We start from the raw sequence: 26783 nt of genomic DNA on the forward strand, positions 1-26783 counted from the left end.
CTGGGGCTCCGATCGGTAACCATGGCAACCAGGACGCTACTGCAGTCCTGGTTGCCATGGTTACTTAGCAATAGTATAGTAGAAGATTCATAGTTATCTGCTTGCTGCTGCGATGTTCGTGTCCGGCCGGGAGCTCCACCTACTGGTAAGTGACAGGTCTGTGCGGCGCATTGCTAAATGAACTGTCACTTACCAGTAGGAGGAGCTCCCGGCCGGTCACAGACATTGCAGCAGCAAGCAGGTAAGTATGAATCTTCTACTATTGTACTATTGCTAAGTAACCATGGCAACTAGGGCTGCAGTAGCGTCCTGGTTGCCATGGTTACCGATCGGAGCCCCAGCGATTAAACTGGGACTCCAATCGGAACTAAGCTGCCACCAATGATCGGGGGGGGGAGAGATGGGAGGCCGCACACTGGCCACCAATGTTGTTACTGCTATAGAGGGAGGGGGGGCCGATGGGGGGCGCACACTGTGCCACCAACGATTTATTACAATAGAGGGAGGGTGGGGCGATGGGGGGCGCACACTGTGCCACCAACGATTTATTACAATAGAGGGAGGGAGGGGGGCCGATGGGGGGCGCACACTGTGCCACCAACGATTTATTACAATAGAGGGGGGGCGATGGGGGCGCACACTGTGCCACCAACGATTTATTACAATAGAGGGAGGGAGGGGGGGCGATGGGGGGCACACACTGTGCCACCAACGATTTATTACAATAGAGGGAGGGAGGGGGGGGCCGCACTGGCCACCAATGATATTCAAACTGGGGAGGGGGGGGGTCTGCCCCCTGCTGCCTGGCAGCCCTGATCTCTTACAGGGGGAAATGATAGTACAATTAACCCCTTCAGGTGCGGCACCTGAGGAGTTAATTGTGCTGATCACGGCCCCCTGAAAGAGATCGGGTGCTGCCAGGGGGCAGTCATGTACACAGTTTGTAGTATATTCTAACCTGAAGCGTCCCCATCACCACGGGAACGCCTCTGTGTTAGAATATACTGTCGGATCTGAGTTTCACGATGTAGCTCATATCCGACAGTATATTCTAACATAGAGGCGTTCCCATGGTGATGGGGACGCTTCAAGTTAAAATGTACCATCGGATTGGAGAAAACTCTGATCCGATGGTATAAAAACTCCAGACTTTACATTGAAAGTCAATGGGGACGGATCCGTTTGAAATGGCACCATATTGTGTCAACGTCAAACGGATCCGTCCCCATTGACTTGCATTGTAATTCAGGACGGATCCGTTTGGCTCCGCACGGCCAGGCGGACACCAAAACAACTTTTTTTTCATGTCCGTGGATCCTCCAAAAATCAAGGAAGACCCACGGACGAAAAAACGGTCACGGATCACAGACCTACGGACTCCGTTTTTGCGGACCGTGAAAATAAACTGTCGTGTGCATGAGGCCTTAAACTGTGGAAAATACTGGACAAAGCAGGAGATATGTAGCTGTGTAGGGGTGGTAGTAGGGACAGCAGCAGCACAGTATGAAACATGGATAGGCAAACAGCGACAGTGGCATCAGTAGGACGGTGATAAATTGCCAGTTCTCACTGTCAGTAATGGCAGATCTATTTATTAGCATCTTTTTTTTTAATAATATTTAAATTGTGTATAAGTGTGTGTGTGTGTGTGTGTGTATAAATATAAATATATATATATATATATATATATATACAGTATATATATATATATATATATATATATATATATATATTTAGTTTTTATATTTGCCGATGATGATAATATTTTTTTTTATATTTTTTATATGGGCAATTGGACAGAGTCCACTACAATGTAAGGTTGCTAATTGTGACACAAATCAATACATCATGCAATGCAGAACAAGGATTGATATTGTGAAAGATTTGTTGCTTACTAATTATATGAAAAAGATTGGGGTGATTTATAATAAATTGATTTGTATAGCCTTAAATGCTGCCCGTAACTGTAAATAACATCTTGGTTGCAAGACTCCCTGTGGCAGCTGTTACAGACAATGGTTGTGGACCCACTGTGCCAACTAACTTAGCTTTGGGCTAAACCTAAGGTCATTGACCTGGTGCTCCCCTGGTATTCACCCTTTTAACCCCTGTACAGGCATATTGACTTATTGCATGGGACCAACCAATCTGTTGCCCCCTAGAATAGTCCCTGTTTAGTTGGTAGCTGACCCACAGGGATCAGAGACACCAGTTAGAAGAACAGAAGGATTAGGCAACACTAGTCAGGAAACAGGGTCAATGAAGGCAGAGTTCATGCGTATCCGAGAGCCTAATCCAAGGACATGGCAGGCAGCAGAGTAAAACAGTCTATCAACAGGCAGAAGTTCAGTGCACGGCCAGACAGACAGAACAATACACCATCACTGCTTAGCTACAGAACTATGTAGGAACCTAAAAGCTCTGTCACTCTCTCACTAGGGTCTAGGGAAGATGCCTTATGTACCCTGGGACAGCCAGCCATTGTGTGACGAAAGGGAGGGAAGAGTTCAGCCCTGAAATCCACCAGCACCTCTATCCCTAACTACTTGTACGAGCCGTTCTAACTGACAGCGTACAACCTGGCGGCAGTCCCTAGCATATATATGTTCAGGGGCCTAAAGATGATAAGAGGAAAAACTGTGTACAAGGTCAGGGAAGCAAAAGTCAAAGCCAGGAGGTCACGCAGGTACACAGGAAAAAAACACAACAACAAGGTCAATTCAATCCAAAGTCAGAAGCCAAGAGGTCAAGTCAAATCCAAGGAGGTCCCAAGGTCGAGGTCAAAAACAGAACCGAGGTCAAAACACACAGAGTACACAATATAACAATATGCTGGAGAGGGTAGCAAGACCAATCACAGGCAAGCTGTGGCCAGGCTGCCTGTTTAAATAACCTCTACAGGTGAGTCACGTGACATGGCCAGCATCACGTGACTCGTGACTGCTGCTCGTTGTCTAGGGGACAGAGGACAGGTCCTTCCCACCACCTGGTCACCGCTATATGTGCGGAATGCCGGCGGCGCTGCGAAGGAAGAGCGCGCTTCCGGCTCCCCGTGACACATTGTCTGGAGAAGGATTTGGATATGCACACTGGCCCTTTAAGAGGCCAAAAGCAAAGAAGCTTAATAGAGGAGTTCAGGATACAACCTTCAGAAAACATCCTGGATGCCACTGGTTGGAACCATCACTGTCCAGATAGAGAAGCTGGGCAGCGATAGGCCAACAGAGGGACAAACGGGTAGTGGGTCCCATGTCCACAGGAAGGAGAGGGGTAGTGGCAGGCATGGGATGCCAGTGCAACATCAGCCTGTCTGTGATTGTGTTATGTGATGATTAGAGGTGAGCGAATTTCAAAAAAATTAGATTCGGCCGGTTTGCCGATTTTTTTCTAAAAAATTTGGTTCGATCTGAATTTATTTGTGGCGAATCGCGTTAAAAAACAGCTATTTCCTGGCTGCAGACAGCCTTTATACTGGTGTAGAACACTGTGCCTTGTAGTAACACGCGTAGGGAGTCTGCTGTGGTAGAGAAACAATACTGTGAGTCTTAGAATCACTGCACACTTCACTTATTTTGGCAGTTACGAGGCCAAAACTGACCAAATAACTCAAGTATGAACTCAGCCTTACAGGTCAATGTTAGTGTCAAAAGAAGCGCACCCCTTTTACACAGTCGGCAGCTGATTCCACATAGATGTCTACAGAACCTGTTCTATTAAACGCTTATACAAGTAGAGCCCCCCCCCCCCCCCCCCCCCGACAGTGGAGAGGGTGTCAGCACGCAGTAAGTTTGTGTTGACGTCACTGATTATTTTGCCCTTCCTCTGATCCGTCAGAACAATAACCCAAAAAAATTTGATCCTGTCTGTTGAGCATCCTCCTTCACTCGGTCAGCATTTGGTCAGTAATCACAGAGTATCCCAATGACAGAGCGTGGAGGTGGCGGCAGCAGCAGCATCAGGAGGAGGCCACAGGGGGGCACAATGACAGTGTGGAGGTAGCAGAGCATAAGGAGACCACAGAGTGGCAAGGTAACAGTGTGGAGGAGGCAGCAGCATCAGGAGACCACATATTGGCAAGGTGACATAGTGTGGAGGTGGCAGCAGCATCAGGAGACCACATAGTGGCAAGGTGACATAGTGTGGAGGTGGCAGCAGCATCAGGAGACCACAGAGTGACCTGGTGACAGAGGGGGAGGGTGGCAATACCAGTACCCGCTGAAGATGGTGGGTAAAAAAGGAGCACTTGGCATCAGATATGTGGCATCAGGCGAGTGGCAGCATCAGAATAGTAACTGAGCCAGGTAGCCAGAAAAAAACTGTCTCTTTTGTCAAAGTGTTGGTGTGGCACCATGGATGATCTAGTCTGATGCATCAGGCATTGGTGGGTGGAAATCCTGGTTGATCCATGCCTGATTTATCTTGACAAAGGTCAGTCTCTCCACATTTTGGGTGGACAGGAGAGTTCTTCTTGGGGTAACTATGGCCCCCACCGCACTAAACACCCGCTCTGATGCCACACTACTGGTGGCCATGACAGCTTTTCCTGGGCAAACTCTGCCAGTTGCGGCCACAAATCCAGTTTGGCTGCCCATTAGTCCAGCGGATATTCAATGTGGGGTGGCAGGGTGCTGTCCAAGTATGCCACCACCTGCTGGTTTAGGTCCTGCTCCAGGTATAGCTGCTGCTGCTGCTGGTGAGTAGTTTCTTCACTAGGCGGTTGAAGAAGGCTGCTCATCTAGACTCAAGTTGCTGCTGATGGAGCTGTAACTGCTCCTACCACCCCACCCTGCCACAGCAGCCATGGCAGAGGAACATGAGCGCAGAGGGCCCCCCCCCCCTGGTCGGACCTGCGAGAGGATGGACAATGGCGCAGATAGGCAGAGGCCAACTCACTACATAGGATGTCTCTATAGTAGTTCAGTTTGTCCTTCCTCTCAGCGGGTGTAAAAAAGGCCCCCATTTTGGACCAGTAGCGAGGGTCCAACAAAGTGGAGAGCCAAAGGTCATCCCTCTGCCGAATAGTGACAATTTGTGTAAGTGACTCGGAGGTACTCCCTGCCTCCATCTCTTCCCTCATACTGGCAAGGTGTGTCTGGGTCCTCTGCCTCATCTTCCTCATCTCACTGTAGCTCCTCTGGCTGCTTCTGCTCCTTCTCTCCTGTCACATGTGTAGAAAAACCACCCATTTTGCTACACATTGCTTGTGCTCCAATGTCCTCCTCCTCCTTCAGTTCAGCCCCCACATGTGGCCGTGAGATCTAGGCACCACGTCTCCAGTCCCCTGACCAGCCAGGTTTACCAGCATCTGTTCCAGGACATGAAGCAGTGGAATGACGTTGTTTATCCCGTAGTCCTGGCGACTGGCAAATAACGTGGCCTTCTCAAAGGGCCTAAGCAAACGGCAGGTGTCCTGCATGAGCTGCTACTAGCTGACATCAAAGTTACACAGGGGAGTAGCCCTGTCTGCTTGGATCATCAAGAAATCGTTTATGGCCTTTTCTCTGTTCATATAGTCGGTCCAACATATGGAGGGTGGAATTTCAACAGGTGGAAACTTCACCTATCAGCCTATGTTGGGGGATGCCGTTCTGCCGCTGCAGCTCAAGTAGGGTGTGCTTTGCGGTGTACGAGAGGCATGCAAAGTTTCCTGCCCATTTTTAGGATGTCTTGCAGATGGGTGGAAGACTTCAGGAACCGCTTGACAACCAGATTGAACATGTGTCCCATGCAGGGCGCATGGCTCAGCCCTCCTTGATGCAGAGACGGCACCATGTTCTTCCCTTTGTCGGTTACCATGGTTCTGATTTTGAGTTGTCGCGGAGAAAGCCAGGATTTGATTTCCTGATGAAGGACACAGAGCTGTTTCTCCCCTGTGTGACTTCGTTCACCCAGGCAAACGAGGTGTAGAACAATGTGACACCACCGTGCCCTGCACATATGGTATGCTGGAGGGGCACTGTGAATTGTCCCCGCAGTGGAGGCTGAGGAAACGGTGGAGGATAAGGAGGCAGAGGTAGACATTGTCGCAGGATCAACAGCGTGGCAAAGTGGAGGCGGAAGCGGCGTCAACTGGCCAAGCTGCTGGTGTGGCTGTGCAGGAACCACATTCACCAGTGGGCCTTAAAGGACATGTATTGTCCCTGAACGTAGTTACAGCTCCACACGTCGGCACTGCCATGCACTTTGGCAGACATCGACAAGCTCAAGGACTGGCCCACCTTCTATTCTTCATACGTGTGCAGGGCTGGTACTGCCTTTTTGGCAAAGAAATGACGCTTAGGACTCTCCACCTTGGCTCGGCACAAGCCATCAGTTCTCTAAAAGGTGCAGAGTCCACCACTTGGAAAGGGAGGGACTGCAGCACCAGCAACTTGGTCAGGAGCATTTTCAGCTTCTGCGCCGTTGGATGAGTGCATGCATACTGTTGTGTCTTGGCAATTGTTTCGGTGATCGATTGCTGACAGAATGACTGACGAGGAGTAGGAGCAGGAGCATCAGGACCGACAGATGATGGGAAGGACAGACACCTCCCTTTGGCTGAGGTGGTGGAGCCTTGACTGGCTGAAATAGGGTGCGTGCGACTGGATGATGCAGCGGTTGCTGTGGCAGGCTGGACCACCACATCCAAGCCACGGTTCTCTCAAGCCACTTAATGGTGACGATGCATATGTTGACGCAGGGCCGTGGTGCCAACATTGGCACCCTGGCCATGGTTTACTTTATGCCTACAGATTCTACAAATGGCCATGTTAACCACCTCTGGCGGCTTAAAGAGGACCTGTCACCTGTCCTAACATGCCTGTCTTAATAGCTCCATGCATTCCCCATGTAAAAACAACTCACTCTATCCAATCAGTGCTCTGCAGGTACACATCCCCAACTGGTTACCACCCCTCTGTACCCTTACTGCAGACTGCTAGCAATTCATTCATAACTTCTAGTAGAAATAATAAAGGAAAGGCACAACATAGAGCCATAAGAATAGATGCTGCAGAATTGTTATTACACTGGGAATGCAAGTAGCTATTAAAACAGTCATATCAGGACAGGTGAGGGGTCCTTTTTAACAAAAAAAATGCAACACCACTGAGTAGTAGATTTTACCCCAACACTCCGCACTGACTGACTGCTACTGCCGCTGCTTCCGTGAACCCCTGCACCACTACTTTCCGGGCAGGTAGGCTCCTGCGAAGCAGCTGGTCTACCCCAGGCATGTTTGGTTCCCGACCTCCCACTGCTGCCACCCTGCTGACTCCCGGCCATGCTAGCGACTTGATGACTCTGCCGTTGCCTCACGGGCAAGCTGCCACTCTATTCTCCTGATGATGATGAAGACGCTAATTTACCCGGCTCCCAAGTGCGATCAGCTACATCATCATCGAGTATTGTCTGCATGTCACTGATGTCCTCCTCAACGGTCTCTGGGTCAGGAGGCTGAACACTCGCAACACCAACTTCCATGCCACTCTCCTCATCACTGCTTGCCCGCCTACCGGAGGAAGGGGCGGATGTCTCCTCCACATCTTGGCTGGCCAGTAGCTGCTGACTGTCATCTAGTAGCTCATCCTCGCTGTATAATGGAGCTGAGCTCACAGCATATAATACTTCTCTGGCTGTGGGAACAGAAAAAGACAGACACAGGTTGAGGACAGGTGAGGGCCTGCTCTCGGGCCATGCCAACTAAGGGTTGTGTCTGACGAACCCACAGACTCTTGGCTGGGGGTAGAAGAAAATAGTTCCAGCACTTGAAATAAGACTCGGTTGCACTTTATTTCTTCTTGTTGCATATAACTCACATGGACACAAACCTTCACCCCAGCATGGTTGACGCGTTTCGAACACAGTTGTGTTCTTAGTCGTAACCTAATGAGACTATCCTTCCTGGGCTTTAAATACACTTCACAGCCCCAATCAGGTCAGGGGTGGTGATATACAGTCAGGTCCATAAATATTTGGACATCAACACAATTCTAACATTTTTGGCTCTATACACCACCACAATGGATTTGAAATAAAACAAACAAGATGTGCTTTAACTGCAGACTGTCAGCTTTAATTTGAGGGTATTTACATCCAAATCCGGTGAATGGTGTAGGAATTACAACAGTTTGCATATGTGCCTCCCACTTGTTAAGGAACCAAAAGTAATGGGACAGAATAATAATCATAAATCCAACTTTCACTTTTTAATACTTGGTTGTAAATCCTTTGCATTCAATTACAGCCTGAAGTCTGGAACGCATAGACATCACCAGACGTTGGTTTTCATCCCTGGTGATGTTTTGCCGGTCCTCTACTGCAACTGTCTTCATTTCCTGCTTGTTTTTGGGGCATTTTCCCTTCAGTTTTGTCTTCAGCAAGTGAAATGCAGCTCAATCGGATTCAGGTCAGGTGATTGACTTGGCCATTGGATAACATGCCACTTCTTTCCCTTAAAAAACTCTTTGGTTGCTTTTGCAGTATGCTTTGGGTCATTGTCCATCTGCACTGTGAAGCGCCGTCCAATGAGTTCTAAAGCATTTGGCTGAATATGAGCAGATAATATTGCCCGAAACACTTCAGAATTCATCCTGCTGCTTTTGTCAGCAGTCACATCATCAATAAATACAAGAGAACCAGTTCCATTGGCAGCCATACATGCCCACGCCATGACACTACCACCACCATACTTCACTGATGAGGTGGTATGCTTAGGATCATGAGCAGTTCCTTTCCTTCTCCATACACTTCTTTTCCCATCACTCTGGTACAAGTTGATCTTGGTCTCATCTGTCCATAGGATGTTGTTCCAGAACTGTGAAGGCTTTTTTAGATGTCATTTGGCAAACTCTAATCTGGCCTTCCTGTTTTTGAGGCTCACCAATGGTTTACATATTGTGGTGAACCCTCTGCATTCACTCTGGTGAAGTCTTCTCTTGATTGTTGACTTTGACAAACATACAAATACCTCCTGGAGAGTGTTCTTGATCTGGCCAACTGTTGTGATGGGTATTTTCTTCACCAGGGAAAGAATTATTCGGTCATCCACCTCAGTTGTTTTCCGTGGTCTTCCGGGTCTTTTGTTGTTCCTGAGCTCACCGGTGCGTTCCTTCTTTTTAAGAATGTTCCAAACAGTTGTTTTGGCCACGCCTAATGTTTTTGCTATCTCTCTGATGGGTTTGTTTTGTTTTTTCAGCCTAATGATGGCTTGCTTCACTGATAGTGACAGCTCTTTGGATCTCATCTTGAGAGTTGACATCAACAGATTCAAAATGCAAATAGCACACTTGAAATTAACTCTGGACCTTGTATCTTCTCATTGTAATTGGGATAATGAGGGAATAACACACACCTGGCCATGGAACAGCTGAGAAACCAATTGTCCCATTACTTTTGGTCCCTCAACAAGTGGGAGACACATATGAAAACTGTTGTAATTCCTGCACCGTTCACCTGATTTGGATGTAAGTCTGCAGTTAAAGCACATCTTGTTCATTTCAAATCCATTGTGGTGGTGTATAGAGCCAAAAATGTTACAATTGTGTCGATGTCCCATATTATGGACCTGACTGTACAAACCCCTTGCTAAGGAATGCTCATTAACTTGCCACACATAACAAATAGAATACACATATAAAATTACATCAAATGCGACATTTCATGCTGTGAGGTAACAACCGATATATAATCCCAACCAAAAATTAGGTCCACAACATGAAAAAACGCACAATGTGAACGAAATAAAAAGGAAAAATTGTACAATCAATTTCCTTAGTTTACATTGTCAAAATTAAAATAATAAAAAGTATTAATACTCTTTTGACAACATATAATGGAATTTGCTTTGTGTTTGCAGAAGGGAAGCATGAAAAAAGTAAAAAAAAAAAAAGGTAAAAAAATATATATTTTTTTTATTCCTCTACATATACTGTATAATGATATTATTAATTAATTTTAATATAACTTAATAATAATACATAAGCTCTTTTCTCATGTTTAATCCCATTGGAGAACTGGTGTTCAGCCTAAAAATCCAGAAAGCCTCTCTCTGTAGAATCTTTTTTTAGTATCTTCACCTCTAGGGGGGGCCACCATTTTTTCTATTGCAAATGTTTGGAAGCTTTTCAAGCTGCGGTCATTTGAGGATATAAAGTGTTTGGCTGCGTTTGATGTACCCAGGCAGGAAGGATTAGTTATGTAATTAATATGTTCTAATATTCTAGTTTTGAATTTCCTAGAAGAACTGCCTACGTACATCAAATCGCAGTCAGCACACTGTATAATATAAACTATACCCACTGTATTACAATTAATGTAACTTTTAATTAAAAACTCCAAGCTATGTTTTGAATCATGAAAGCTTTTGACAATCACAGTATATTTACATGTTTTACATGGATGACTTCCACATCTTGAAAAACCCATGTATTTCAACCAAATGTTGGGTGTGGTTTTGGTCACATTAGAAAAAATTAAGGGGAAAAAGTGTTAGCTAATGTTTGTGAATGTCTTGATACTACCCTACAGCCACTTTTTAATACTTCATATAAAATGTCATCCTCATATAAGATGGGGAGACATTTGAGTATAACATCCTTTATCTGGGAGAATTGTTGACTGTAAGTCAATACTAATGTGGGTGAAATATCATTTTTACCTTCCTCTCTGTATTTCCTTTGATTTTGATTTTCTCTGTATTGGATCTTTTTTCCTGTCCTAAAAAGTAGCTCACTTCTTTGTTTGTTTTGTGCGATACTGAGTCATCCATTGAGGGTATCCTCTGTCCTGTAAAAGTGAAATGATTTCACCACATTCCCTATTAAAAGAAACATCTGTACTGTACATCTGTCTCTTGGCTGGGGGTGTCTAATGTCACTTGGGACGAAGTGGATGACCGAGTCAACCATTCAAGAGCCACTGGGGTGCTGGTCAAGTCACGACCGCTAGATGACACCTGGAGCTCAGGCCTCTCGCTGCAACTCCTGCTGCCACGACCCCATACTCTGCTGCCACCTGTGCCTGCGCCAGAAACATTTAGGCCTCTGCCACTCCCCTGTGCAGGGCCTGGCACTTCTCTGTCTGACATACTGTTAAAATCAAATAAGATCACATAAATAAAAAGGAAATTAAAACACCCCAAAAAAGTCTACTTTTCTCACTTCACCATACAGTGGCTAATAAGCCCTTATAAATGCACCGCTGAACGGCAAATAGGCCCTTATTTTTCACTTATACATGCCACAAAAGGCTTTAGAACATAACTGTACCGCTGAACGGCAAATAATATATATTTAATACACGACCAAAAAGGGCTTTAGAACATATAACTGCACTGCTGAACGGCAAATAATATAAAAATTTTTTTGCCACTAATACACACCAAAAAGGGCTGTAATTTTCTCACTTCACCACACAACGGCAAATCCTTTTTTTTGTACCACTAATAAACACCAAAAAGGGCTTTAGAACATATAACTACACCGCTAAACGGCAAATAATTTATATTTTTTTGCCACTAATACACGCCAAAAAGGGCTTTAGAACATATAACTGCACCGCTGAATGGCAAATAGGCCCTTATTTTATTCCACTTCTGCACACCACAAAAGGGCTTTAGAATATATAACTACACTGCTGAACGGCAAATATATATTTTTTTGCTACTAAAACAAGCCAAAAAGGGCATTAGAACATATACCGTAACTACACCGCTGAACTGCAAATAATTTATATTTTTTTGCAACTAATACACGCCAAAAAGGGCTTTAGAACATATAACTGCACCGCTGAATGGAAAATAATATATATTTTTGTGCTACTAATACACGCGAAAAAGGGCTGTACATTTTTCACTTCACCACACAACGGCTAAAGCCTCTTTTACACGAGTGTGACGGATTGGCTCCGGGTGCATTCAGGATGCGTTCAGTGAAACTCGCACCATTTTGCAAGCAAGCTCAGTCAGTTTTGTCTGCGATTTCGTTCAGTTGCTCAGTTTTTCTGCGCGGGTGCAATGCGTTTTGATGCGTTTTTCACTCGCGTGATAAAAAACTGAAGGTTTACAAAAAACATCTCTTAGCAACCATCAGTGAAAAACGCATTGCATCCGCACTTGCTTGCTGATGGAATGCGTTTTTAACTGAATCCCCATTCGCTTCTATGGGGCCAGGACTACGTGAAAAACGCTGAATATAGAACATGCTGCGTTATTCACGCATCGCAGACCCATTGAAATGAATGGTTCAGGATTCAATGCGGGTGTTATGCGTTCACGTCACACATTGCAGCCATGCGGAAAGCTCGCTCTTGTGAAAGGGGCCTAATAAGCCCTTTTTTTCCCACTAATACAAGCCAAAAAATGCTTTAGAACATATAACTGCACCGCAAAAGGGGAAATAAGACATAGAAATATTTCCTTGTAATAAACCCTATTAATAGCTGCATCACACAGCACTTGCACCCCAATAACAAGAACGGTTTGCTGGAATTACAGAGCTGTATAATAGCAATTTGGATCCGCAGTCAGTGCAGCAAGGTGTAATAGTATTGTTCCTATTACCCAGGCTGTAAACTCCCCTACTGAACCCTCCCTTTCCCTGAACTTCTATACAGCAAAATAAAAGTTTTAACGTCTTTTCTATCACTGTCACTAGCTCCTGCTGACGTCTCTCCCTGCACTAAGTACACTGGAAAATGGCTGAATCCAAGATAGCTGAGGCTATTTATTGGGCTGTGACATCACAGGGCTGGCTGGCTGCTAATTGGCTGCATGCATGGCATTATGGGTGATCCCTCGTTCCCAGAGTTCCTTGCTCCATGTCCAAACGTGTGCAGCAGATATTTTAGGAAAAAATTTGATTCGTTACCACGAAGCATGAGGAAATTCGTATTAGGTGCATATTGATTTTTTTCCCTTTCATCCTCCATGATGGCATACCATGAGAGATGACCCGACTCCAACCAAGTAGGGACAGGAACAATAAATTTTACTCTCCTCCGGATCCTCCTCAGTGTCTTTCTGTCCCTCCAGGTGGGAGATGGAGCATCCTCATGGCACTTGCTATGAGCCCGTTTTTGTTCTAAGGCAGGCAGAGGTGGTGGATAGAAGAAAATGGAATGCCTTATACACATGAGGGAAGCAGGCAGCACCCGTGCCCTAGTTGGGTATTGAGGTGCTGGTGAGCCCTTCAAGATCCCTGTTCCTTACCTCCCGTTCAGCACGTCGGGCTTGGAGGTCCATGTGTGACCGGACACTCAGGGAGTCCCTCTGGTTGTATTGGAAGCTCCTCATCACGATCCGATCGGCAATTCCGATGACTCCACCGGAAGTCGGATGCGGCTCACGTGTGTTCCAGGAGGTACTTCCGGTCTGTGGAACGCCCGCTGAGGGGGCGGAGCTACAATTGGCACGCAAGATCATGGTGGTGGTCGCTTACTGATCTGAGGTCTACAGGTAAGAGTATTTAAAGGTGATCAGAGGTAGTGCAGGAAAACATGTCTGAGCTAGGTACTGGTCAGATGGAGACCTCCCAGGGCCCTACTATTGTAAGTAAGTCTTTTTTGGGGGAATGCTATTTATGTTACTAATGCTAACCCCTTATACCTCTGTCTCCCTCTCTTCCTGTATGTATGCAGAGTGATAAGGTTGGGGCTCAGAAAGCTAAGTCTAGTCTGAAAACTAAAAAGTGTGTTATATGTTCAGTAAAATTGCCTGATATATATAGTAAAAAAAACTCTGTACCACTAATATGGCAAAAGACCTAGTCCAGTCTATTAGGGAAGAACTAAGGGATGTAATTAGGGAATAGATTAGGTCTGACCTAGCTGAAAATCCTATAGCTTATCCGGGGACATCTAGCTCAAACCATAGGGATCCCAAAACGAGTGTCTCCAGTTGGTCATCTGCAGATTCTGAACAGGAATCAGATTTAGAGGATCTGGACTCTTTGGATTCATCTGGGTCTGCTTCAAAATTCAAAACTTTCTCTTCTGAAGATACAAAAGAGTTAGTCAAAGCAGTAAGGGCAACTATGGATCTCTCGGATGAGTAGGTCTGTCCGAGATCAAATGTTTAGTGGACTGGAACAAAAGAAAAATAGTTTTTCCAATCAACAAAAACATGCAGGAATTAGTAAAAAGAGAATGGAAAACTCTGGATAGAAAATAATTTATCCCGAAAACTATAAGATGTCGCCTCCCCTTTAGTGAAGAGGAAGTGGCTTTGCTAACATCCTGCCCTAAAGTTGATGAGTCCCTGTCAAAATTGGCCAAAGGGGCAAATGCACTTCCATTTGAAGATATGGGGACCCTAAAAGACCCCATGGATAAGAAAGCAGATCAGACTTTAAAAAAGACCTGGGAGGCTAGCGTGGCTCTATTCAAACCTAATTTTGCCGCCACATCCGTATCTAGATCCTTGAAAAGGTGGTTATTGCAGTTAGAAGCTCTCCTAAAAGAAGGAGCTCCTTATGACACACTAAAAGACTCCTTCCTTTTGCTTTTAAAAGAAATGTATTTCTTGTCGGATTCGACGGCAGAGTCAGTCAGAATGGCAGCAAAAGCCACTGGACTAGCAGTAGAAGCTTTGGTTGAAATCTTGGACAGGTGATATCAGTTCCTAGATGAAATTATGAAGTTTACCTTTTCATGGAAACCTGATGTTTGGCAAGGCCTTAAAAAGCATTTTAGAAAAGGCTTCGAACTCTAAAAAGTCCTTTCCTAAGGATACAAATAAAAGAAAATTTCCCTTTCGAAGAGTTAAAAAAGGGGGTACCTTTCAGGCAAAAAGATCTACTAGGGAAATATACTGGTCCAAAGGAAAAAAATCCAAAGAGTGGAAACAAAGGCTTCTTGTTTACCCCAAAAAATACTGAATCTTCCAAACAATGACGCCAGCTTTCAGGTGGGAGGAAGACTAAAGTTTTTCGCAAAAAAATGGGAAGCGATCACTTCAAATCCTTGGGTACTAAACATTATTGCAAAAGGTTACAATATTACTTTTCATCTTCCTCCTCCCTTAAATGTCTTCAAGGTCACCCCAATTCAAAGGTCAGCCTTCTTACAAGAAAAATTGGAAGAAGGAATTCGGAATCTCTTGGCTCAAAAAGCTATTATCCGGTTCCTTTCTCACAACAAAAAAAGGGCTATTATTCTACAGTCTTTCTGGTAAAAAAAAAAACTGATGGAGGTTTCCGACTAATAATAAACCTAAAAAGCCTAAACAGGTTCATAAAATACGAGAAATTCAAAATGAAGACCATAAACTCCACAATAAATCTGTTAAAAGAAGGAGATTTTTTGGCATCTATAGATCTAAAAGATGCATATTACCATATTCCTGTATGCAAGAAAGCTCAGAAATTTCTTCGCATAGCAGTTTTTTTGGGGGAAAAAACAACATAATTTACAGTTCCAAGTACTTCCCTTTGGAATCACCTCTGCCCCGAGGGTGTTTACCAAAGTAATGCTAGAGGTGGTGGCTCACTTAAGAAGGCGGAACATCCTAATCATTCCCTACTTGAACGATCTGTTAATTGTAGGTGGCTCAAACCAAACACTGGAAAACAGTTTGTTCATAACTTGTCAGACCCTTTATCAGACAGGTTGGATAATAAACTGGAAAAAATCAAATCCTTGCCCATCTCAGAATTTAACGTTTTTAGGGGATCCGTCTAGATTCTACTCTTCAAGAAACATTTCTTCCAACTCAGAAGGTGATGGGGATAAGCGAAAAGGTCTCGAGATTTCAAAATCAATCTGCATGCACAATCAGGGAGGCTATGAAGTTACTGGGTTCCTTGACTTCGTGCATCCCGGCAGTAAAATTGGCACAGTTCCACACTCTGATTCTACAACAGTGGATATTAGGGTGTTGGAACAGAAGTCAGGAATCGTTAGAGGGGGTAGTTCAGATTCCCTTACTAGTAAATCAGTCCCTGCAGTGGTGGAAAAATCCAGAACATCTGATGAGAGGGGTTCTCTGTTAGTTATTACAACAGATGCAAGCCCAATGGTCCGACAGTCAGAGACCCCTCTCATCAGAGAGAGTTAGCTGTCTGGAAAGCGATAACGGCATTGTCTCATTACATAAAAGGAAAGGACATTCAAGTAAGGACGGACAACACAACAGTAGTTGCCTAGCTAAATCATCAAAGAGCAAATTTGGCAAAAAAAAGATGGGAAGGTGCTCATAGGGTAGTATGATTATTACAAAATATTTAGAAGTAGGACATCAATGGTTGTGCTCACCTTTTGGTATTGTGCATATGCAGGCACAACACTCGTGAGGACAAGGGGTCGGTGCAGCCAGTATCTCTCAATCTTCGTAGGTGGAGTAGCCAGTTCTCCAGAGGAATGATATGAAACACAATTTGAGGGGGTGTGTACTGTGTCAGTACACAAAAAAGTGATACCTTCTAGTGCAAAGACACAACCTCAGTAGATATGTATAGGATCTTTTATTGGTAAATCACAAGGCATTTTGGAGTCAATGTACTCCTTTTTCAAGTCTGTGGGGTCCGTGCACTATAAACTCCAGCACGGACCCCACAGACTTGAAAAAAAGAGTACATTGACTTCGAAACTCATTGTCATTTGCCAATAAAAGATCCTATAATATCTACTGAGGTTGTGTCTTTGCGCCAGAAGGTATCACTTTTTTGTGTACTGACACAGTACACATTCCCTCAAGCCTGTTAGCGCTGAGCCTGTCAGCTATACACCTAAAAGGATCCCTAAACACAAATGCAGACTTTTTAAGCAGAACTTCTCTAAGATCAACAGAATGGAACCTAGAAAAACAGGTTTTTCTTCAGATCACCGAATTATGGGGGATCCCACAAGTAGATATATTTGCCTCAGCAGCAAACGCAAAATTAGAAAAGTTATTTTCCCTGAACCTAGGTGTGGAAGCGTTGTCACAGAAGTGGGACTTTCAACTGGCATATGCCTTCCCCCCTCTTCAACTAATTTCCAAAGTACTAAAAAAGATCCGGCTAGACAGAGACCATGTTATTTTGATAGCTCTTCTGTGGCCAAAAAAGCCATTGTTCACCTTGCTGAAGAACCTGTCAGTGCATAGCCCATGGATTCTTACCTGGAAACAAGATCTGCTGTCACAGGGTCCTATTTGTCATCCCAAATTAAAAAGGTTACATCTGGCAGCATGGAACCTGAAAGGGTAATATTGAGGTCTAGGGGTTTATCGGATGCCATTATTGGCACCATGACGGCCAGCAGAAAAGAAGTGACTTCCAAAATTAGCTCTAAAGTTTCGGGGAGTTTCTGTAGTTGGTGTGTTGAAGCTAAGGTCTTCTTTCAGAAATTTTCTGTTCAAGCAGTTTTAGGATTTCTGTAAACAGGATTTGAGAAGGCATTACGTCCAAATACATTGGGTACACATATCAGCATTAAGTGCTGTGTATGATGAAATAATTGCGGACCACCCATGGGTTATCCGCTTTTTTAAAGGAGCAGACAGGTTAAGACCATTTCTAAGATCTACTGTTTCCCCCTGGGACCTCAATTTAGTGCTATCAGGACTGATAAATGCTCCCTTTGAACCCTTGTCAGAAGCCTCTCTACGGTATTTGTCACTGAAGACCTTATTTTTGGTGGCAATTACCTCAGCGCGTACAGTAAGCGAAATTCAAGCTCTAAAAATAGTGGAACTGTATTGTGTTTTCAGACAGGATTATTTTCATATTAGATAATTAATTTCTTCCTAAAGTTGTATCAAATTTCCACAGACAAGAGGAAATTATTGTCCCATCATTTTGTTCAAATCCAAAAACAGAAGGAGAAGAGAAGTTCCACAGGTTAGACATGCGTAGGGCTGTTATGCTCTATCTAGAAATCACAAAAAAACGTTTCGAAAAACGGACTACTTATTCGTTCAGTTCAGTGGAGCATATAAGGGGCATAAGGCCACAAAGAACCCACTGTCTAGATGGATAAAAATGGCCATCTCAGAATCCTATAAGTCCTTAGGAAAATCTCCACCAAAATCTTTTACAGCCCACTCTACAAGATCTGTTTCAGCATCCTGGGCTGAGAGAGCAAGCGCTTCATTAGAACAAATCTGTAGGGCAGCAACGGGGTCAAGCCCTCATACATTTATTAAACATTATAGGGTGAATACTAGGGCTAGTCAGTAGCTCGCCTTTGGTAGAAAGGTGCTACAGGCCGTAGTCCCTCCCTAATCAAGAAAAATGAATCTGTTATATCTCATGGTATGCCGTCATAGAGGATGAAAGGGAACAACCAAATTACTTACCGGTAATTCCCTTTTCATGACTCCTCCATGACGGCAAAGGTTTTCCCCCCAAAGAAAAAAATATATTATATATAATATAACTATGGGATTGTAGATAGGTGGAGGTGAGTGTCAGTGTGAATGGAAAAATTAAAATTTTCTTATATACATATATAAGGAAAAAACACTCTAGGCTAGGCTGTTGGTCCAGAAAGACAGAGGAGGAGCCGGAGGAGGGTCACATTTTTTTTCTCCTGTCCCTACCTGGTTGGAGGCGGGTCATCTCTCATGGTATGCCGTCATGGAGGATTCATGAAAAGGGAAATACTGGTAAGTAATTTGTTTTTTCCTGAAATTCGGATTTAATTCCTGTTGGTCAACTTCGATTAGCTCATCTCTAGTGATGATGGTTAGGCTGACTCATGGTAATAATAAATTGAGTAGTATAGCTTTAAATTCTGCACAGTAGCACAGGTTGTCTGACAAATATCTGGCAAAACTAGCCTTCCTGAGGCAGCCTGATTAAGTTACACAGTGATAAACTGACTCCGGTCAGTTATATATTTTTGAAATTTTTGTCTTCTCACTGTGAAAGAACATCTCTGACCCTAAACTAGCTGTATTCTGTGTTTTAATATCTCTTTATCTTTCCTCTATCTACCAAATGTCCAATTCAGTGAAATGTACAAACCTAGAAAAACATGGCAGATCCTAGATGGATTCCTATATGGTGTCTATAACATGTCCACTGATATAACAGCTATAGTCCCTCATAATTGGAAGTATAAGGAACATTGTAATACTTCATTTTACTTTGGTGATGCTATAGGGAAATTAAGGACTTGCTGCTGAGTTTTACCATAGATTACAGCAAATGGCAGGGTGTCCCAACAGAGAAAATCTGTGAACTCCATGTGTTTGGGGACCATTGTAGCAAAAAGCAAAATAACTCCTTTAATTATTCATTACTGGAATAATACAATGTTGGGGATAGGGTAATTTTACCGCACTGTACTATACTATTATGGTGCAGGCTCAGGAGCTATGCTCATGCCATTAGCAACAGGTGTCAGTTGTAGCTCCTTCAATAGCCAGGACAGGACATATAATGTCTTAGATGCCATAGTCAATAGCGACAGCCGCATATTAGTGGCTTTACAGAGGGGAGCAGTCTTCCTCTGTCAGCCCATTGTCACCCTCACGACACAATCATGGGGTGCCAATGGGTTGCTATAGCAGTTAGGAGCCTAACAAAAAGCTCCAGGGCTGTCATGTAGGATCTGCTAGGTTGCCAGGCAATGTCACACTTTGACGTGTAATGCAAGTATTGCAATGCAGAAGTATTGTAGTATATTAGTTAAGCAATCGGGGATTGCATAGGATTGCATATCCAGATCCCATAGTAGGGCTAAAGGCTACTGAAAATAAATCAATAAATTATACAGAAAAGATATAACAAATAAAATTTAATATTTTTTTGTTTTATTGTGGTGAACAAATCGTAAAGTAAAACTACTGCAGGTAGTTGGTATTGCTGTGTTTGTAACATGCAGTACTATAAAATGTATGAGTTATTTATCCTGTCCTATGTACCTGAACATGGTGACAACCAAAGCTATTGCACAAATGAGCAAAACCTTCTAAATCTCTGAAATACCTAAAGAACAAAATCATCATGTTATTTATACACTGAAAAAGCAGTAAAACAAATCCCCCAAAAAACTGTCACACTTCAAATAATAATAAAAGCTAATATATTATATGTACCCCATAATGATGCAACAAGAAACTACTACTTGCGGATCTGCAAAACAATCTTTTTTTTGCAGGGTCTCGGAATGGAACCTGTCGACATCTTTTGTGGCCCCATTGAAATGAATGGGTCCGCACCCGTTCCGCAAAATTGTTGGTATGCGTTTTCATTTTTGGAGCTGGGACTGTGCAGGCGCCTTCTTTTCAACTGAATTGGGTTGGGCTAAACAACCTATGGTTAGCAGTAGTTAGAAAGAAGAATGTTTCAGAATCAAATATGCTATGACTAAAATCTATTAATTCTGTTTAATCGAAACGCGCCAGTCAATGTATTGAAGACTGTATTTATGTTGATGTCATGAAATAAATATTCAAGCTTTTATACCGGAGTATAGAGTGCTGGATGTTCCTGATTGTAAATTTAGAGAAACTTTCTGTGTCTAGTCTCGGCATCCCCCACTGATCAGCTGTTTGAAGAGGGGCACCGCGGCCTCCTCACAGCATACCAGGCACAACACCGTACATTGTATAGTGGCTGTGTTTGCTACTACAGCCCTGAACCCATTCATTTAAATGGGACTGAGCTGTGCCTAGGCCACGGGACACGAACACATGTGGGCTGCCATCTTGACTCACAAGTCCGGCGATGCACAGGTAAACCCTTACCTGTGCCTGTGCCTCGAGCCGGTCTGAAACAAATGCGGTCACCGGGAGCAGGCAGTTCTAAGAACAGCCCGATGAAGACTCCCGGTGACCGCATTTGTTTCAGGCTGGCTCGCGGCGCATGCACAGGTAAGGGCTTACCTGTGCATCGCCGGACTTGTGAGTTAAGATGGCAGCCCGCATGTGTTCGTTGGCGAACACTGCAAACTGGCCATCACTGCTGATCAACAAGGTTGCTGTGAGTTGAACCCCAACCTATCTGAAATTGACAACCTATCCATCAATCAATATTTTACTTCTGGAAAACCCCTTTAATATAACTTCAATAATTCTTAAATGGTTTGTCCAGGTTCACACCTTAACCCAGACATTTACCATCTTCCTCCACTCAGCCCCTTTGACATGACCATCAGAGCGTTTCATGCTCCGATGCTCTCCCTTCCCCTCCGCTGCATCGCGCAGGACAAGGGCTTATTTGTTTACATTTTTACACTGCTAGGAGGAGGCTTCCGCCTAGCAGTGTTGCGAGTCACATCACCCGCACTGATGGGCCGGCTTAAGCGCTGCACTAGCTGTGACGTCACCGTGCTCACTGCTAGGCGGAAACCTCTGCCCAGCTTTCCCATGGAGAGCCCGGTATGTCACCAGATCTCCAAAAAAGCCCTTGCCCTGCGTGATTCAAACAGGGCAAAGAGAAGCATCGGAGCATTTTATGTTCCGATGCTCTTGTTGGAGGGGCTGGAGGGACAACCTTTTTAACTGATCTGCAGATCACAGATTGCAATCTCTTAAAACAAAAAGGTTTTAATAATAGATTAACCTTCTATTAGATTCACCTATAACTCGGTTGTGCGGACAATTGCAGACAAGTAATTACTCTAAGAGATAAATAATAGCATGTCATTTTCCCTGGGAATGTGGGAGCGATTTTTGCTTCATTAAATTGAAACACTACTGTGTTCCCTTCATCTCTTTATCTATTTAATTTTTTTTTTGCAGTTTTTTTTTTCCCCTCCTTGTCACAATCTTGTTTTATGCCCTAGTAGCGAGCGAGTTATGCTTGTAATTTATGGTGAAAATTGAGTGCAAACAAATCACAGAATATTTTCATTGATTACCCTAAATTGTCTAATCTCCGGTATGTTTTTAAGAGTTGATTGGGTGGTATTTACTGATTGCTTTAGCGTAATTTAAAAATCAATCAATAGTTACAATGAGCGCCAGGAGATAAATCCGCTGTAATGCGGCGTAAAAGCAGAAATATCAGTCAGTGGATCTGTTTTCAATCAGATTTGTGGGACGTTCTAATACATAAAACAAAATGTCTAGGAGCTTTATTTGTGTAGCATATCATTTGAAAATTGCTTTCCGTAGCTTGCCGTTCTCTAGCTATTATATTCTTGACTTAAGTTAATTTTCCACGGCTAAAATGAACATATTTCACTACAATAAAACTGTAAGAAACCACAAAGAATGGGGATGCTTTAAGTTTAAAGGCTCTTCTCTATCCAATAACATCGATGTATAATAGCCAAAATTACCATAACATCAGTTGTTCTTATAGCCACCTACCACTTTGGAGATTTATAGGGCTTTTTTATAACGGAAATGCATTTTTGTTTTCGGCAAGCTTATATATTTCTTTCTACATAAACATCACTTGATCTATGAAAATGAGCACAAGTTTTTTTGCTTTTTTTTCCACATTCTGGAGTCATTTGAAGACATTAATTGTATTCTCTTTTAGAATGTGTTGAGCTAGTTCAAGTCAAACAATATAATCGTGTGCGTCAAACTCCATTGACACGACAAACACGCACAAAACTGTTGAACACTACAAAAAAGGTTAGCGTTTTGTCATTAGTGCTAAACAGACCCTTTAGGTCCAAGCTCTGGGATTATTTAATGCTTGTTTGCTAATGGGGTGGATCACAGGACAAAACTGGGCTTTCTTGAGCCTTGTTTTTTGTGGCCTAATCATGGCACCTTGGAGACCGGGCTTAAAAGGGAAAGTCTGCAAGATAGGCCATGACTAGATGGGAAGGTATCATTTAAGGCAGTGTTTCCCAACCAGTGTGCCTCCAGATGTTGCAAAACTACAACTCCCAGCATGCCTTGACAGCCAAAGGCTGCCAAGGCATGCTGGGAGTTGTAGTTTTGCAACAGCTGGAGGCACACTGGTTGGGAAACACTGATTTAAGGGGTATTCCAATCTAAGACAATGGAGGCATATCGCTAGGATATACCCCCAATGTCTGATAGGTGTGGGTCCCACCTCTGGGACTCGCACCTACATCAAGAACGGATACCTGGAAGTTGTGAAAGGCGCACTGCGCATGCGCAGCCACTCTCCATTTATTTCTATGGGACCGCCAAAAATAGCCGAGTGCTGGCTCGGCTATTTCCCTTGGCTCCATAGAAATTAATGGAAGCGGTGGCCACGCAAGCGGGGTGCGCTCCCGTTAACTTCTATGGTGAGAGCGCTTGGCAGTGGCCGGACCCAGTAAAACCCCAGGTCCTCTGGGCCTCCCGCTCCATTCTCGGTCACCTCTGAGACATGCACCTGTTAGACAATAGGGACATATCCTAGCGATATGCCCCCATTGTCTGAGATGGGAATACCCCTTTAATGGTGATTCCTCAGTTAGGACCGCCACCTAACTAGACTAGAGGTGAGAGAATGGATTCTAAATAAATTGTATTCAAACTGAATTTAGTAAAAATTTTAATAGCATATGAATCTGAATTTTGAGCGATTCAATCCAGAATTCAATCAAAAATTTTGGAGAAAGGGAAATAGAAAAAATAAATAAAATAATAGTCCAAACATTTGTAAAAAGTGAGACAGTACAGAAAAAAGTCCTAGGAGACATCAGTGTCATACACCAATTTGCAGGCCAATTGGAGCAATTACGTTTTGGTTGGGATCGAACCGGTCAACCAATTCAGCCATGTCAAAGCTGAATCGAATTTTGAGTGATTCACACTTATCTCTAAGGCTCTTTTCACAGTATTCCTCACCTCACTACTTACCTTTGTTATCTTACTTACCTCCACCAATCCCCCTTAGCTACCTTTTTGGTGCTGGTCGACTTGTTCTCTACTTCCCTTTCCTGGCTCCTGGGAAAAGCCACCTTAGCAAATCACTGACCTTAGCTGTGACCTGTTTTATCCAGTGATTATATGAATGGGCCATTCCTGTTTTTTCTGACATGCCAAGCCAGGAAAGAAAGAGCAGTGAGGGGAACAGCTTTGAAAAGTGGCAGGGGATGAGTGGATGTGAGTAATGCTTCTTTTGACATTTTACTATTCCTGACCCCTTTTTTATTTTTTTATTATCTCATTGGAAATGTAATCATTTTGATTATTTTCTCTTCCATGATTGAAAACCCCAGAAAGGATAGGGAACTGATGAAGGCCACACCATTTAGTCAGTTTGTATTGTTAATGGCCAAGAGACACCTTCAATACTGCGTGACCATTGACAATGCAGACCAACAGCGTCAGACTGGCCTGCCAGAGTATCAGACGATCCTCCGGTGGGCCCAGGTTCTGATACCATAATGGGCTGAAAATATTTGGAGCTAATCACTTGCAAATAGGGTCTATTTCTTTGGATCAAAATCTATTAGACTTTAGTGATATGGGTTTTGGGCCCCAAGAATAATTTCTTCTGGTGGGCCCAAGGAGCCCCAGTCTGACCCTGCAGACTGAATGCAGCCCGTACGGTTGGTCGTACCATTAAAAAAAAACGGAAACCTGCTAAGGTGGCTTGATGTATATAAAATTTTCAGTCAAGAAACATGCATAGTGATATCTAAGAAAAACAGAAATACATGGTTCTCCCCTTTGACCCTAATGGCCTGGGTGTTGTATGAGATAGAGCAAAAAAGTCTATATGGATCCAGCAAGTAAAATCAATGATTCTTAATTTCTTCATTTAAATTTTTTTTATAAACCAGTAATCCTCCTGCATAAAATCAACGTGTTTGAACCATAAGACAGGTCTTCTTCATGGATTCACAGTATAAAGTACTTTATGCTATGAATCCATGAAGAAGACCTGTCTTATGGTTGAGACGCGTTGATTTTATGCAGGAGGATTACTTGTTTTTACATTTTTTAAATAAAGAAATAAAGATTTTACTCGCTGGATCCATTTGGACTTTTTTGCTGCATCGACGTTGGGTGTGAACACAGCCTGGATCCATGCAGAGCAGTTCAGAGCACCTTCACCACTTGAGAGCTGGACTTTGTTCTATCTGTATGAGATATGCCTCGGCGCCTGGTAAAGCAGCATCATGGACACCCTTTGAATAATGTTCATGGCTCCTTATAATAAACCAAGAGGGACAGCTCCTATTTAAGCTCTGACACTATAATCTCCACTCTCAACAATTCCGCATTTTCGGTGGTCATTGAAAAGCAAAATCAACTTGTCCAATGTCACGGGCCAAAATGACCCACTTAGAAGGCAATGTTTTCACCCTTATACAGTGCCTTCAGCCCAGATCTATAAATGCATTTGTCTTACTCTGACACGTGGTGGGGGCCATGATGTGAAAATCGGAAGTAGAGGGGAGAAATATAAAGAGCATTGACTTTTAACAAAGACATAAGCATTGTGTGATCTTCTCTCTCCTCAACGTAACTGCCGCCTAGCTGGTGTATGTCTAAGAAAAATGGCTAACAAAGTGACCGGCTTAAACGCATTTTACTTTATCATGGTAAATAACTAAAAGGGCAGACCAATTCATCAAATAACTTACTAAAAGTGCTTTTCATTTTAGCATTTAGCATGCCAGAAAGATCATTGTCCTTAATGTATATACCCAGCCGCTACATGATTTCATCCATCATGTATTATGAAATTAGTTTTTTCCGTGATCTAGCTGAAGATCATTAACCTCAACTATTATCAAACTCATACATCATGTACCATATTACCTCATGGTAGTGGAAAAAAAGCACTTTCTTTTAAGCAGATTCTCGGATAATCCATTTTTTTTTCTACAGGAGCTGACAAGCGATGTGGCTGTTTTTACACTGGAAATTATTCAACGTTGGGGTGAGCGTTTAACCACAGAGATTTCTGCAGGGCACAATGCACAGTTGACTCGCAGTCAGGTCAATTCACTTTTAAACTCTGCATTCAGCAATCTTTCCTTTAGACGTTCAGTCTGGAAGCGATAGAACGGAATATATTGACAGTAACGCATAGTGTTGCTCTTCCTTATCCTGTTTAGGGTCTACTTATTGCTACTGGATTCAGTCACAAATCGGCTAGAGAACACCAAGTACAGAACCCAATTAGTAAATCCAGGTTAAGGCTGGAATACAAGACCGTAGTGTTCTGTATTAGCAGGGGTGCGCCTAGACTTTCTGCTGCCTGAGGCGAAAACTGAAACGGCACCCCCTTTCCCCCACCACCACCATGCAGCCCAGCTCTGGCAGTGCTATAATGATGACTAGAGATGGCCTTGCGGTTCGCCCGGTGGTCGGTTCGCGGCGAACTTTGCGCGTTCGCGATCCGCCGAACATGCGAACATATGGCGATATCAGCGTGCGCAATATTCTTTTGCATTGCACCAAACTTTGACCAATGACACATCCATCAGGTGGTACAGGACAGCCAATTGAGACATTTTAGCACATGGACACACCCCCCAACCCTATAACAGAACCCGATCTGGCAGCCATTTTACATCATGTGTTTTGCCAGTGTAGGGAGAGGTTGCATTTTGGAGCAGGGACAGGCTGTTAGGAACTTAGGGACACCAAATGCTAGCTAATAGGGCCACAAAAGTCCTTTTATGGACTGGTAATGTTGAGCTATCGATAGGTGTGATACACAGAGGAGTGTGATATACTTATAATATATTTTCTAACATAGAAAGTATATTATAGTGCATTTGTATGCTTCCAGAAAATACTGATTGAGGGCTGCAATCTATCAGCTTCCACAAAATAGTGATTGAGGTTTTCGATATACCTGCATCCACAAAATTACTTATTGAGGGTGATACACCAGCTTGAACTAACAACTGATTGAGGCCTGCCATATATCAGCTTCTACAAAATAGTGATTGAGGTTTTCCATATACCTGCGTCCACAAAATTACTGCTTGAGGGTGAT

This window comes from Bufo gargarizans, chromosome 10 (genome assembly GCF_014858855.1).
Source record: "Bufo gargarizans isolate SCDJY-AF-19 chromosome 10, ASM1485885v1, whole genome shotgun sequence".
In the NCBI taxonomy this organism is placed as follows: domain Eukaryota; kingdom Metazoa; phylum Chordata; class Amphibia; order Anura; family Bufonidae; genus Bufo; species Bufo gargarizans.